Below are 14,405 nucleotides of genomic sequence, written 5' to 3'. Positions count from 1 at the left end.
TAGTGACCATTTATTTGCATGTCTTTCTCTTTTTCTCTCTCTCTCTCTCTCTCTCTCTCTCTCTCTCTCTCTCGCTCTCTCTCGCTCTCTCTCTCTCTCACTCTCACACTCACACTCACACTCACACACACACACACACACACACACACACACACACACACACACACACACACACACACACACACACACACACACACACACACACACACACACACACACACACTGCATGGTACAAGTGGCGTGGCGAAAGGGAGGGGGAGGGGGACCCATTACGCACAGGGTTTGTTATGAATACGACCCTAGATATTTCATTGTGGGTCCATGTCCGGTTCTGGGGGATTTGATACCATCTCACTCAATGGTATTATGTGTCCCACGGTTCGACATTTTGAATAATCAAGGCTGTCTGCGTTTGGCCGAGCCGTCATCATCGTACCACTGTCTTTTCTCATATTGTCAGCAGCCCATCTCCTCCCCATTGCCTCTCTGTCTTTCTCTGTGTTATCACAGTCCTGTAGTCATGCACTTATATCATGGAAAACAAGCTGTCCGTGCATGGCAGTACTTGATACTTTTTATTATTACCAAACCGTTCCCATAATTACCCCACAATCATTATATAATCCTATAACAAAGCCTCTATTGAAGCTGCGCCTTTTGTCAACGCCAGGACACTGAATCTATAATTGCATTATTCACTCTCTTCCACCCCCTATAGAAGCATAATATATATCAAAACCATCCTATTGCGAACATATTTTAGTTGCAAGAGTTCGGCCTCTGCTGTGGCCGTTTTAATTTTCGCTGTCCTGCTCCGCAAAAGTTGTGCCAACTAAAAGTTTATAGATTCCACTTGGACATAACCAACTCCAACTAAAAACATTTCCCACGTTACTCCTGTGGACAGAGTGGGCGCTTTATACCCTCCTCTCTCTTTTCAGAGAGGTGTGTTGAATGCACTCATTCAGCAGTTTGAGTCGTCGCATTAAAATATCATATTTTGAAATAAATGTATGTTAATGCCACATCTCTTTTCTTAAAAAGCGCTCTCAGTGAATAGGTTAAAATAAACGGTGCTCGTCAGTCAGGCACCAGAAGAAGAAAAAAAAAGCCGGTCCCCAAGGAGCGGTTGTGCGTTTGTATGCATGCGATTGGCAACACAACGGGCTTATTTACATTAAATACGCCACAAGGTTACAGTGCAGATGAGCGTCATTTTATCACTGATTACTTCTCTTAAGCGCTGGAGCGGTGACTGATGCTGAGGACGCACCGGCAACACTCATTTATCCTGGAGTTTTTTTTTTAAGAAAGGAGAAGAAGAGAAAGACTTTAAACAGTTCACTTGAGAGGTAAGGAATTCTACTTTTAAAAAAACAATATATTGTTCGATTTCGACAAGACCCATTATGTTTTAGAGACGGCGGGTTATCAAAGCCAATTATACGCGCCGTGTGTGAAGAGCGAGGCTGGCTGTAGTGTGCATGGTTAAAGGGGAGAATGGACATATTTTAATAGTAGAGTGTTTATGGGCAGCTCAAGGTCAGAAACAAGCCGCGAGGTTGGGAATCGTCTTTCTGCCACCAAGGCACCACCGGGGGAAATGGAACGATGAGCGCTTATGCCTTTAAACGACGCTGTTTCGCCGCTGGGTTCATCAGCTTTTTTACCCCCATCATCAACGCCGAATGCCGCAAGACCCGTGCGATCCAGTCGCTGATGTGAGCTTTGCGCCGCGGTCGACAATGGAGTGTCTTTTTAACGGTACAATGCATTTCACCTACCAGATAGCAGGGGGAGTCCAAGCTGAAAGATGGAAATATGTTGTGATGCCTGGTGATCAGTATCAATGAAAACGCTTGCCTTAGGGGAGAGAGCGAAGGAAGAGAGCGAAGGGAAAAAAGCTGACCGAAAGAAATAAAACGTTTATTTTGTATTATTATTTTTTTGAATTATTTTTTTAAATATAAACTCAAGATGCGTGCGGAACAGTTATAGGGAGAGGATTGAGGAGTGGACAATCTTTAACAGGTCCGAAGCGCACTTTCCTTTCCCCCGTCATCATCCTATACAGAAAATGATCCGGTCAATCATAATGGACATGCCTCATTATTCAATGAACACTGTCTCTCGCAACGCAACGTTTACACGCAGGAGTTGCTCGGCGCTTCTCCGAATTTAAAGGTAAGAAGTGTTGGCGACGCTTAAAGCGAAGTGGGGCTCGGACTGAGTGGGGAACTCGAAAAGAAAGCTGTTTCGCTGTTGAAAGTCAGTTTGTTTGGAGGAATTGTTGTGTTTGTGCTTCTCTCTAGCATCGCAGTGGCGGCCTGTTGTCTCCCTGGCCGTGATTATAGAGAATACAGTAGAATTAAAATATCCATAGCAAGTGACGTTCAGCATGATGCAGGGTGGAAGACAGCAGCGACAAAATAACGGCATGGTGAATAGAATACGCGATTATAACGGCACCTTGCAACTAATTCCATTCAGAACATATATCAGACATTTTTGAACATTTTGTCTTAATAAGCATTGTTGTTTTTTATTGTGTGTTCTATAGCAGTGGTTCTCAACCTTTTCAGGCCGTGACCCCCCCATAATGATCTTATTTGAACTGGGGACCCCCTCACCCTGACAAGCACTTGGAATGTAGGAGTTGAGGCATTCAATTTTCGGTTCCACAGATAAATATTGTGAAAATAGCAGATCTACAAGCTCACAATGCATCACAAAGCAAGGCGGTGTGAGCTTGTAGATCTGCTATTTTCACAATTGTTGCCTCTTTCTTATATTATTTGACAATTTGGCTAATGTTTGACCAGTCATTATAGTATAGTTTGTTGATTACTTTTGACGATATAATGGTCTTTTTCCTTTCTTTCTTTTTGAGGTAGCCTATTAAAAAGGTCTTAAAAGTCCTTAAATTGTCACTTCACTGTCATTTGGGGACCCCCCCCAAAAAATCATGTGGGGTCTCCCCTCAGCGTCCCGACCCACAGGTTGAGAACCACTGCTCTATAGGTCGGGTATTTAACACAAATAACGTTGTGCGTAAAGACGTTCGGGCACATGACATGCACCGCGTACACACAGATCAGCGGTGTGTCTACTACTGTACCGTCTGCACTTTCAGAGAAGTCCAACCATGTTTCACCACTGAAACCGCTTCTTAAAAACTTTCTCCCGACACCCCCGGGGTTTTCCACTGAGATTCTGCGAGAGGATTGCTGCAAAGAAAGGGGATCAAAGTTGTCCGGTGCGGTGGTGCCATGTGTCAAAAAACTTGTGTGCTGCCTGGAAGAGCCGGTGAGACCTGCCATTTTGTGCAGTGATCGACCTCTTATGAATAGCAGCCCTGCATTATGCTTTGAGGAACGTTATGATGATGGCATTCAAACTACCGAGGGGCTAAATGTCACGTCTCGCGTTAGAGCCGCATCTGGAGACAAATGCACACACATCACGGGGAGAAGAGATTTGAAAGCACGGCGATTCAAACGGTTTGCTTTGGGGAACTCTTTGCTTTTTGTAATGAAAGAAAGTTTGAGCTATTCGGTATAGCCTCTGGGGGGGCGATCATATGCATCACCCGTTACAGTTCAATGAAAATGACGTCGCCTATAAAGCCAATCATTTTTTCGGGGACGGAAGAGGTCGAGTGTGTGACATGTCATTCCACTCACGCGCTCCTCCTTATTAACGTTATCTATCTTTAATTTGATATAGGACGGATATCATTCGGATAATCTTGAAGATATAGGCGTCCGCGTGCTTGCGTTTTTTTGGCAATACATCTGTAGACAGGTTGTTAATATTGCAATAAAACATACATATAGCCTACACAACATCATCCCATTTTAAAATGTGGGCTTATGTAATGAACAGAAGTGTGTGAGCAATGTCAAGGCTGCAGGCAGCGCCGCCGTGGCTTTGAGAGGTCTCTCTTGCGGCTTGGGGCGGAGAGAACCTGTCTTGTAAGTATAGTTGACCCCTGAGTGATCTGACCCAGGTTACAGCTACTTACAACAGCTACCAGCTACTAAACAATGGATGTAAAGACACATGGCGTCCTCCCTCCCAAACTGCACATTGTCTATCACATTGTTTTAAGTGTCTCTTGTAGCCTTCCGCAAAGTTGGGTCGAGGAAAAATGTTTTCTTCCTCAGATTCATTGTCAAAGGAAAAGGGATAAATAGATGCTCTGTGCTAGCTGAGATGCTGTCATTGTTTAAGGGTATGCACAGGGCGGATATTATGTCTGAAATAGTGTCTGGGCGTAAACCCTTTTTTGTCAGCTCTTTTCTTTCACTGATTGGAGAAGTAAAAGCAATGGAGAGTTGTTCCACTGTTTCCTGGGGTTTACTTCAGACTTTTCTGCCCTTTAATATCGTATCTGTGCCAATACAGGGTAGAAGACCAGTTAAGAAAGATTCCCCCCCAAAAATCTGAGGAAGATAAATAGACTTTTTTATTTATTCTGCCTGTTGTATAAAATGTGCCATTGAGGCCTAATTTTTTGCTATCAGTACTTTGTTCAATATTTATTTGATTTAGTTATGACTTTACACTATTATAAAAAACAACTATATCAGAAGTTACATTTTAATCAATTAAACTAGTTATTAATTATCTTCATATTATGCAGCAACAATTATTAATTGTCAACATATTAATAGTTTCATTATTAATTTTAACATCAATTATGTATATTTTATTTATATTTAGGGCATGTTTGTTCAACAGTGTTTAACATTTTATTTCGACAGTTATCATTTAAAAAATCACTCACAGGTGTAGATTTATTTATTTTTTAATTAATGAGACCTTTTTCAATTTTACTCTAAAATCACACACCAGGTTCTGACACAATTGACATTTTTTTTCTCACACCCCAACTTTGTGACTGATTGAGCACAGCAGCGCCTATTCCATCGAGCATGTCTTTAGCGGTCGACGTTGATTTTGTACTAGCTGCTCTTCCCACCTGTGCCCATGTTAGCGTGCGAGGGGCCACGGGCCGTGACTGACTGGTGATACACATCGCTCTGACGAAAAGGAAGAGATGTGGGAGATGGCAGAGAGGGAGAGATGGAGAGAGAGAGAGAGAGAGATAGAGGGAGAGAGAGTGAGAGTGGAATGTACGGGATGGCATCAAATCAGTCCTCTTCACCGGGCTGTCAGTCAGTCAGTCAGACACTCAGTTGGCTGTGGAATAGACCCACTCAGCTGAGGCCGTGGTTTTGTCAGTCCAACACACAATGTGAATTATTCGCATGTCAACGCGGACACAAGCAGACTCATAAAAGGATGAGTAAAAATGTACGTGAGGCTGAAGTCATGGAACAAGGTAACGCGCACATTCTAATGCTAACACACCCATAGACACAGTTCAGCGGTCACACATATAATTTTTATAATCATGTATTACACCGTGTATGTGTGTGTATAAAAAAATACCATATAACATTTGAATCAATCAGACCGTATGCAGCAAATGCAATGAAACAGATGCATGCTCAAACATATATGAACACCACGATCAATGAAATGGAAGGTGTAGATTTGAAATAGTGTAAAATTGAGTGTGAGTCAGCCACCCGGCGCTGTGGCTAGTTGATCCCCTTCTCTTGTAATTATAGGGGCGAGGGCTCCAGATGTACAGGCTGCTCTCGGCCAGGGCTCCCAGGCCCACTGGGAGCAGGGCGGTGGTGGGCAGGCTAGATCAAGCCAGATCTGCTCATCAGCCATTAATTGATATGTGCAGTCATTGTGAACCCCCTCCCACGTTACCTCCTGGGTGACACTGGAGGCCTTAGCCCCCACCTCCACCCCACTACCACCACCACAATGGCAGTGCTTATTGAGTGTCTCACTTTTCCTTATTATCTGCTCTGTTCTGTTTTCTTGTCTTGTCTTTTATTTTTCTCTTCTCTTCTCTTCTCTTCTCTTCTCTTCTCTTCTCTTCTCTTCTCTTCTCTTCTCTTCTCTTCTCTTCTCTTCAGCAGAGGCAGGGTACAGTCTCAGTGTATGTGTTCAACTCTGTCCATGCATTTGGGTGTGTGCGTGTGGGTGAGCATGTGTGTGTATGTCCCAGGGGACAGAGGGCGTGAGTGTACGTGTGTGCGTGTGTGCGTGTGTATGTATGTATGTGTGTGTGTGTGTGTGTGTGTGTTTGGGGGGGGGGGGGGGGGTCATTGTAATTCCATGACCTTGATCTTAAGAGTTCAAGTTGAAGAGAGGAGAGAGAGAAAGCAGTTGGTGTAGCTGCTGTGTGAGCCTGTACTTGCCACATACAATCAAACATTGGGACATGAACACCAGTAATGAACTGCTTTTGACCACGAAACATCATATGTCAGTTTACACACATGAGAAAAGTGTCAGTGAATCAATTTAGTTGTATTTATTAGTTTTGGTCGCCTGTCTGCTTTTTGTTTAATCGTGTGTGTGTGTGTGTGTGTGTGTGTGTGTGTGTGTGTGTGTGTGTGTGTGTGTGTGTGTGTGTGTGTGTGTGTGTGTGTGTGTGTGTGTGTGTGTGTGTGTGTGTGTGTGTGTGTGTGTGTTGGGGGGGGGGGAGCTGAAGGTTCAGGGTGTACAAAGTAAAACCATTACAGTCCATTTGGTTACAATTGTATACTCACAGTTACAAATGGATTAAATGATACGCTTAGGATTCTAATGTGTATGGGGAATGCTGAATGGGGTTATCAAGATTTTATGCTGATACACTGGTAAACTGTAGGGACCATTTATTACCTTGAAGTTGTTTGAAGTTTTTGGTACTGTCAAGAAAGAAAAAAACAAAAAAAACAAAAAATGCAATGTACCTCATGGGGATGTTGTGTCCCTGCAAGATAATTCATTTAACGACAGTTGGCTTGTATTTAAGTTTGAGTTGATGCTTTCCATTTTATTATTATTATTATCTATTTATTCTGTTTATTCAACAGAGCGGTCGATATTGTCACATCACATTTAAACATTTTGCGTGTTTGAAATGACAACTACTGTCAAGTTGAAGTGATTTGGTATGTGGTTCATTGCATGAGAATAGTGAAATAGGTGTTTTGCCTGTGATTCACTGATTGAATTAAGTAAGAGCATGGGAAATATGGAAGATCTTATTAGCCAGATATGACAAAGTGGACGTATTGTAAATTATAAACTAGTGCTCTCTCTGATCTGATCATCTTTGGTGAATGATTTATTGTTTGCAAAATGAGTAGTGTATACAGGCAGGAAAATAGTGTGTGTGCGTGCGCGTGCTTGTGCACTTTTGTGTGAGTCAGTGCAACGATACATGTGATCGTATATGCATGCGTACGTATGAATGTGCGTGCATACACCATATGCACATGCACCCTCTGAGAGCTTGATAAGAATGGGGTGGGGGTGGATTGGAGTGGTGGTGATCGTGATGTTGGGGTAATAATGCATGTCAGTTTGATCCAAGAATAAAGAGCGTAGGGCAGATGAGGTGCTGACAGATGTGTCTGACTCAGTCCTCTCATGCCTGGGTGCCATCACGAGGAGCGTCTGTCTGTCTGTGGAATCAGAGGGCGAGGGAGGGGAGGGGAGAGGAGAGGTGGGAAGTGAAAGGCATGAGGGGTGGGGGGGGGGGCATTAATTTAAGACACTTGAGCGTTGGAAGCTACAGATATTTTGTGTAATCTCACTCTCTCTTTGTCTCTTTCTGTAACCGATGTATGTTTACTCATTTAAATGTGTGCACGTACTGTAAGTGTGTGCACATTCGGCGGTGTGTGTGTGTGTGTGTGTGTGTGTGTGTGTGTGTGTGTGTGTAACCACATGTGGACAGCGGTTGTTGTTTGCTTGCATTTTTGAATGCTAGTTTAGCTACTAAGACTTGAGTGGACAGTGGCCAGACAGGTGCTATGGCCTTGGCCTCTCTCTGTCTCTCTCTCTCTCTCTCTCTCTCTGTCTCTCTCTCTCTCTCTCTCTCTCTCTCTGTCTCTCTCTCTCTCTCTCTCTCTCTCTCTCTCTCTCTCTCTCTCTCTCTCTCCCTCTCGCTCTCTCTATCTCTCTGTCTCTCTCTGTCTCTCTCTGTCTCTCCCTGTCCACTATCTAATCGCTCAGTGCTCACATAACCTACTAGGAATCTGCCTTGAAAAATGTAAAGCATAACACCTTGTCCAAATACACCCTGATATTTCTCCTTTGTTTGCCTGGCTTTACACTGAGCCCTGTGGCATTAAGGCGTTATTGAGTTTTGGCTTTAGTTTGGAATTTTCCTCGGAAGTTCGTTAGCATTGCGGATTTAGGAATGCGTCGCGTGGTGTCAGGACTGTTTCCCCTTTTGACGTGTTGAGCAGCACAGCATTTCAGCCGTGTCATTTCCGGAGACAACAGCTTAACACAAACAGGCAAGCACACATCAATCAGAGGTCCTGAAGCATAGAATTGTTACTGCTTAGCATTCAGGCCCACACGCCTAAGACAGTGGTAAATACCTCAGTGGTTGACGAGTTGGAAGTGTGTGTGTGTGTGTGTGTGTGTGTGTGTGTGTGTGTGTGTGTGTGTGTGTGTGTGCGTGTGCGTGTGTGTGTGCGTGTGCGTGCGTGTGTGTGTGTGTGTGTGTGTGTGTGTTTGATGTGCATGATTTCTTACCTGTTATGTACTGTAGCTCAGATACCATCAGTGACCAGCTCTTCTCTATTCTCTACGAGCTACATAGTTTTTTAAAAAGCTTGATTTATACTTCATCGTACATCGTGTTGCATGTTGGCTGTATATTGGCTGTATAGTACGACAGGGCACAAATTAGGCATAGCTCTCTACCTTCACAGACATGACCTCTGGACACTGCTCCACACACCTGAGCTAATGAGCACACAGGTCAACAGAGAGGAAGGATGTATAGAAAATGGGATATGGAGTGAAGGGGCACGTGAGTGAGAACTAGAAAGAGAGAGCGAGAGAGAGAGAGAGGATGCAGAAGAGAACTCCTGCACCTTTAATTATGATCAAGAGGTTTTCACCAAAGGACGGAGGCGTTGCAGTTCTGTTGCGCTCGTAAATCTGGCCCCCGATGCCGTATATTGTGTTGAACGATTACTGTACACCATTATACCGCATATTCAACTGCCTCTCCAGCACCTGATTTGCATAATTGGATCTTTAATGAAACTTGCCTCGTGGAACAAAAAAATACAAGTGAAAAAAAAAGAGAAGAAAAAAAAAGTAGTAGTGTCGTACGTGTTGGTGGCAGTGGGATATAACACATTATCGGCACATGCCCCCACAAATATTTGTATGAGAGTTTTAAAGAGGGCTTGGGGAGATTTTCTGAACATATAAAGTGACGAACAGGAAGTGGAGAGCATGTGGGAAGCGGGAAAAAAGTGACCTGCTCCGTCTGCCGCTCGCACATCAGTGACAGTGGTACAAATAGGATGAGAAGTGACTGTGAAAGCTGCACATTCCCCGCCAGGTCTCGCGGGTTCAGACTACAATAGCGGGATATTCTGTAGCCCGGGGGGGATTTGAGCTCCTCTTCTGTCGGCACTCATCGCATCGACTTGTTACACAGGGAAGATGGCTCTTTTGTAGAGAGAGCTGCTCCCGCGCTCGCCTGGCTGAATTCCTCAGTCGCAAATATTTTGACAATGTCTAATCAGGAGCTGCTGTTTCTTTTTTTGGGGGGGTAAAGAGGAGCACTAGGAGCCTCCTTATAATGTTGGCTTAGCTTTTATGTCTGTGTGTTTATTTGTTTGTTTATTTGTCTCTTTGTGTGTGTGTGTGTGTGTGTGTGTGTGTGTGTGTGTGTGTGTGTGTGTGTGTGTGTGTGTGTGTGTGTGTGTGTGTTTTTGTGTATGTGTTTGACCTCCTACCACTTTTCTTTTTGTAAAAACACTTTGTAGGCCTATGAAACACGCGTGCATGCATTTGTGTCTATGCCTGTGTGTGTTTGCGTGCCTGTGTGGCGTTTGCCTAAAAATGTATCGTTTGCGTCTCCGAGGGGACATCCTGTCTTAATTGCTTAATTAAGTCCCGGCCCTGTCCAGCTCACCCCAGCCTTCAGCAGGTAAAGGTTAAAAGCCTTCTCGTGCCACCTTCCACGCCAACGCGAGGGCCATGGATAATAGCAGGTTAGGTGTCCTGCCTCCTCGAAGCACCATCACTTAAACTGGCAGTGACAGATGAAGAAAAGATCAAAATAAACAATAGATGGTCTTCTGGACTAGGGCTATGCTATCGTATCGGTGTCAAAATATTTTTGTTTGATTGATTTTTTGTTTGTTTGTTGTTAAAATATCTGTATTTGTGTTGCACTGAGCCCTACCCTACATACTGGTAAATCCCTCAGCAATCTAGAGGGAGAAAGAAGTGAGGGCTTGAAGCGGAGAGGGCTTGAAAATGCCAGTGAAACGAAAGCTAGCCCCTGCCACTTTCAACGTTCATATGTAGAAGAATTTTGTTTTGTTTATCTTGTAGTATTTTCGTCAGGTGCATCATATCGGCAATCGTTTCGCATCAGGATACGTATCGCATTGTGACTCACTCTTGTATCAGGATACGTATTGTGATTTACCTGCAAATGCCTTAGTCTGAACATGGGAACGATTAAGCAGCCCTGCACTTATGTTGTGAGTGACACTCAATCCAAAGTGGGACAGTCAGTCGTTACACAAGCAAGAGTGAGCGCATGAAATGTTGATGCTGTATCAAGCAAAGTATACCTATGATTTATGTGTATGTTTACTGTACTGGGGATGTGTGTGCGTGTGTGTGGGAGAGAGAGGGTGTAAGTGAGTGAGAGTGTGGTGCGCACAGGTCTATGTCTATGTACAGTGTGTGTGTATGTGTGTGTGTGTGTGTGTGTGTGTGTGTGTGTGGTGTGTGTGTGTGTGCAGTTGCACTCCAGAGTGGTGGGAGTGGATCGTGTGTCAAAGCGGTTTGCAGGTGGCCTACAGGGCAGTAGCTCTCCACAGAAGTGAGGACAGACAGTGATGGTTCAAGTGCCTCGCTGGGCCACAGTTGCACTGAACTGAACCACCTCAGCCTACACAAGGACCCTCCATAAGCCCCTCTTATCTCAGTCCTTTCATTCACACCCCACGCCCCCACTCTCTATCTTTTCTCCTTCCAACTCTCCCTCTCTCTCTCTCTCTCTCTCTCTCTCTCTCTCTCTCTCTCTCTCTCTCCCTCTCTCCCTCTCTTTCTGTCTCTCTCTGGCGGCGGGTTAACATTCCCATTACAATCTCCCCCTTCTCTTACCTGTCTTGCACTGTGTAATTCCGTAAGGAGATGCTACCATCCCTCCCTTAAGACAACACACACGGACACGCACGCACACACAGACACGCATGCACACACACGCACGCATGCACACACACGCATGCACACACATGCATGCTCACACACACGCACGCACATACACACTTCCGGCATTCCTTTGGCAGACCCCCCCGGTGAAAGCCCCCCCCCCCCCACTGCTGGTAATGATGTCACAGCGACAGTACAGCGAGGGGAGCAAATGTCCCCCTGATTCCACCATTAAACGGCTGGCTGGATTGGCTGATAATGATAGCACTGCCGATCAGACCCCGGCGAATTAACCACTCCTAACCAGACAGAGAGAGAGAGAGAGAGAGAGAGAGAGGTATGGATGGAGGGAGGGAGGGAGATAGAACAAGAAGGGCGGGAGTGATGACAGGACAGAGAGAGGAAAAGAAAGACCGTGCGAGGGCGAGCAAGAAAATAGGGGGGGGGGGGGGGGGTAGAGTGACAGAGAGAGCGTGAGAGGAGGGGAGGGGGGATGATGTACTTAACGGTATCTGCAGGCTGCTTTCTGAACAAGCTGCTGCCAGAGATCCTGGGAGCTCGCCTTGATAAATTCGGTTTGATAAAAGTCACTGAAATGCCGGCCTGTCTGCACACCTCTATTAAGCGCCGGTACATTTGTCACCACCAGTGGAAGTCAACCAAAGGGGTTTAATGTCACATCAGGCTGAATTAAAGACCCAATCGGAAGCCTTGAAAGGTTTAGGTTTTTATTGGGAGTGACAGTGGAGTGGTAATAGTCGCTGGTGCTAAAGATACTGGGTTCTAATAAATCAAGGTATTTATTCCGTGGGGTTCTTTGCCGTGGGAATTTCATGATTATGTGGTGTGTGTTTTAGCCTGATGTCAATTTGTTCTTTGAGCTCATCTCATGTCTCGCATTATTTTTCGTAATCCCCCCTTTTCTTTTTTACATATCAAGAGAAATTAGCTCTCTGCTGCATTAATCATCAGCCGTCCTTAATATAGCAAACTGTGGGAGCATAAAAAAAAAAGCTGCATTTAAAAAAACACAACTTTCCCCCTGAGAAAGCCTTAATACCGCTTTACTGTTCTCCATTTATGCAAAAGAAATAACTGAGCCCAAAGGCAAATGAGCATTCAGCCTTTTAAACACATAGCCTTCTGTAAGGACCAGACCACATCTCCGAGGCATCACTGCCATGAGACTCAGGCCAAGGGTGGCAGCTGTTTTTTTAAAGGATAAATATTGAATATATGTTTATTTGTGTATTCATGACATTGCCCTCCTGTTCTTGTTTTGAGGAGCGCTCATCCATATTCCAAAACAGAAATTATTTTTGTTTGTTTTTTGGTGGTGGGGGGGCGGGAAGGGGGGGGGGGGGTTGAATGGAGAACATGCTGAAAGGCCCCTGAGTATAGCACAGGGCCTTTCTCTCTCTCTGAATACAACAACAGACTATGAGCTTTACCCACTGCTTCTGGACTTACAGTAAATTAACCTCAGGTCTCATTTTATATTAAGGTGTGGCAAGACACTAATGATAGATGCCAAGAGGATGCCATTCATCTGGCCAAACACATATCATTGCTGTCAGGCAGAAACCTTGTATCTTGAGGGGCACGGTGGCGCAGTCGGTAGCGCTGTCGCCTCACGGCTAGAAGGTCCTGGGTTCGATTCCCGCCGGGGACGCTGTGGGCGCTGGGGGCGTGTCTTCTCCTCCGCGTCATCAGCGCCCATACCCTAGGTGGGGTTGGCGAAGGGCCTACTCTGTGTTGAGTTTGCATGTTCTCCCGTGTCTCCTAGGGTAGTTAATACCCTCGCAAAAACATGTAGTAATCCTGGTCACTATACTGCCTCTCCCCCTGGCCAGCGGGGCGCCTGATGGAGGGGAAGGGAACTGGTTGGAATAACGTGTTCCTTCACGCGCAACTCCCCCCTGTCAGGTGATAAGAAGGTCAGTTGGCTCTCATGCATTGAAGGAGGCATGAGCTCGGCCCTGGCCTCCCTAGGCTGGTGGGGGGAGTGTAGGGCCCAGGATCACTTAGCAAATTGGAACCGGGTGAAAAAAAGGGTTGCAAAAAGAGGGATAAAAAAAAGAAACCTTGTATCTCCATGTTTCAATTTGTTATGTTTTTGAGCGGTGCAACTGCTCCTAGAAGAGGATTTAGGACCCATCCGTGGTGAAAGTTTTTCTTCCGTCGTGAAAATTTGTCTTTCGCTGTGACGCCATGCTGTGGAAAACATGCCCATAGGCTAGAAAAAAAATCACACCCAGCAGGACGTGCTGTGATTGGCTAGCGAGATACATGATGAAATTAACTTCAAACTTCGCAGACGCGCTGTGATTGGCTAGCGAGACGCATGATGAAATTAATAAATAATGTAAAAAATTTAAGCACGTCACTTCGCAGGACGTACTGTGATTGGCTAGCGAGACGCATGATGAAATTAATACTCATAAATATCACCGCTCACTTCACACTGGGTGTGATTTTTTTTGTTTTTTTTTGTAAATTAATGTCCTACTTGGTCATAAGATAGTGTGACACAAAGTTGTGAATATAGAGGAAGATTGTTTTTTCTTAATTCTTTGCCTATCATGCCCAAAATAGGGGATACCAGGTTGAAAATGGTTAATGCTGTCTATGGGTTTTATAAATATTTAAGCAAAATGTGTGTGTGTGTGTGTGTGTGTGTGTGTGTGTGTGTGTGTGTGTGTGTGTGTGTGTGTGTGTGTGTGTGTGTGTGTGTGTGTGTGTGTGTGTGTGTGTGTGTGTGTGTGTGTGTGTGTGTGAGAGAGAGTGAGTGAGAAGAATTGACAGTCTTTCATGGACTTCTGCAGTTCAAGGTGGCAGCTAAATACTATTTATCTATTATTTATCAGAGTTATTACTGGGTTTAATTTAAAAAGAGAGCTCTCAGAGGAGGAGAATTCCCTCCAGCGCTGGGCCCTTCATTTAACACACCTTTTTTAAAGTATTTCTTCAATTCTGTCGATTTTTCACAAATCAGCTTTATTTTCAAAGCACCCCCCCCCCCCCCCCCATCTTGCCTCTCTCACATCACTCTGTCTCTCTCCCTCAGAATCTCACTCTCAGCTCCTTCCCCTCCCCATCTCCCATTTTGTATTCAGCTG

General features: G+C 44.8%; 1 protein-coding gene across 1 annotated transcript in view; it reads left to right on the top strand.

Annotated features, from left to right (window-relative positions):
- The first annotated feature begins 1,561 nt into the window (after positions 1-1,561).
- znf536 (zinc finger protein 536) overlaps positions 1,562-14,405 on the top strand; it is a 191,003-nt gene continuing 178,159 nt past the window's right edge. The window contains 1 exon segment of the mRNA XM_084057494.1: positions 1,562-2,184. The gene's annotated coding sequence lies outside the window, so the exon portion shown is untranslated.

The sequence above is a fragment of the Gymnoscopelus microlampas genome (assembly GCF_963454915.1).
Source record: "Gymnoscopelus microlampas genome assembly, chromosome: 1".
NCBI lineage: Eukaryota > Metazoa > Chordata > Actinopteri > Myctophiformes > Myctophidae > Gymnoscopelus > Gymnoscopelus microlampas.
This window is presented reverse-complemented; position numbering and strand designations above follow the sequence as displayed.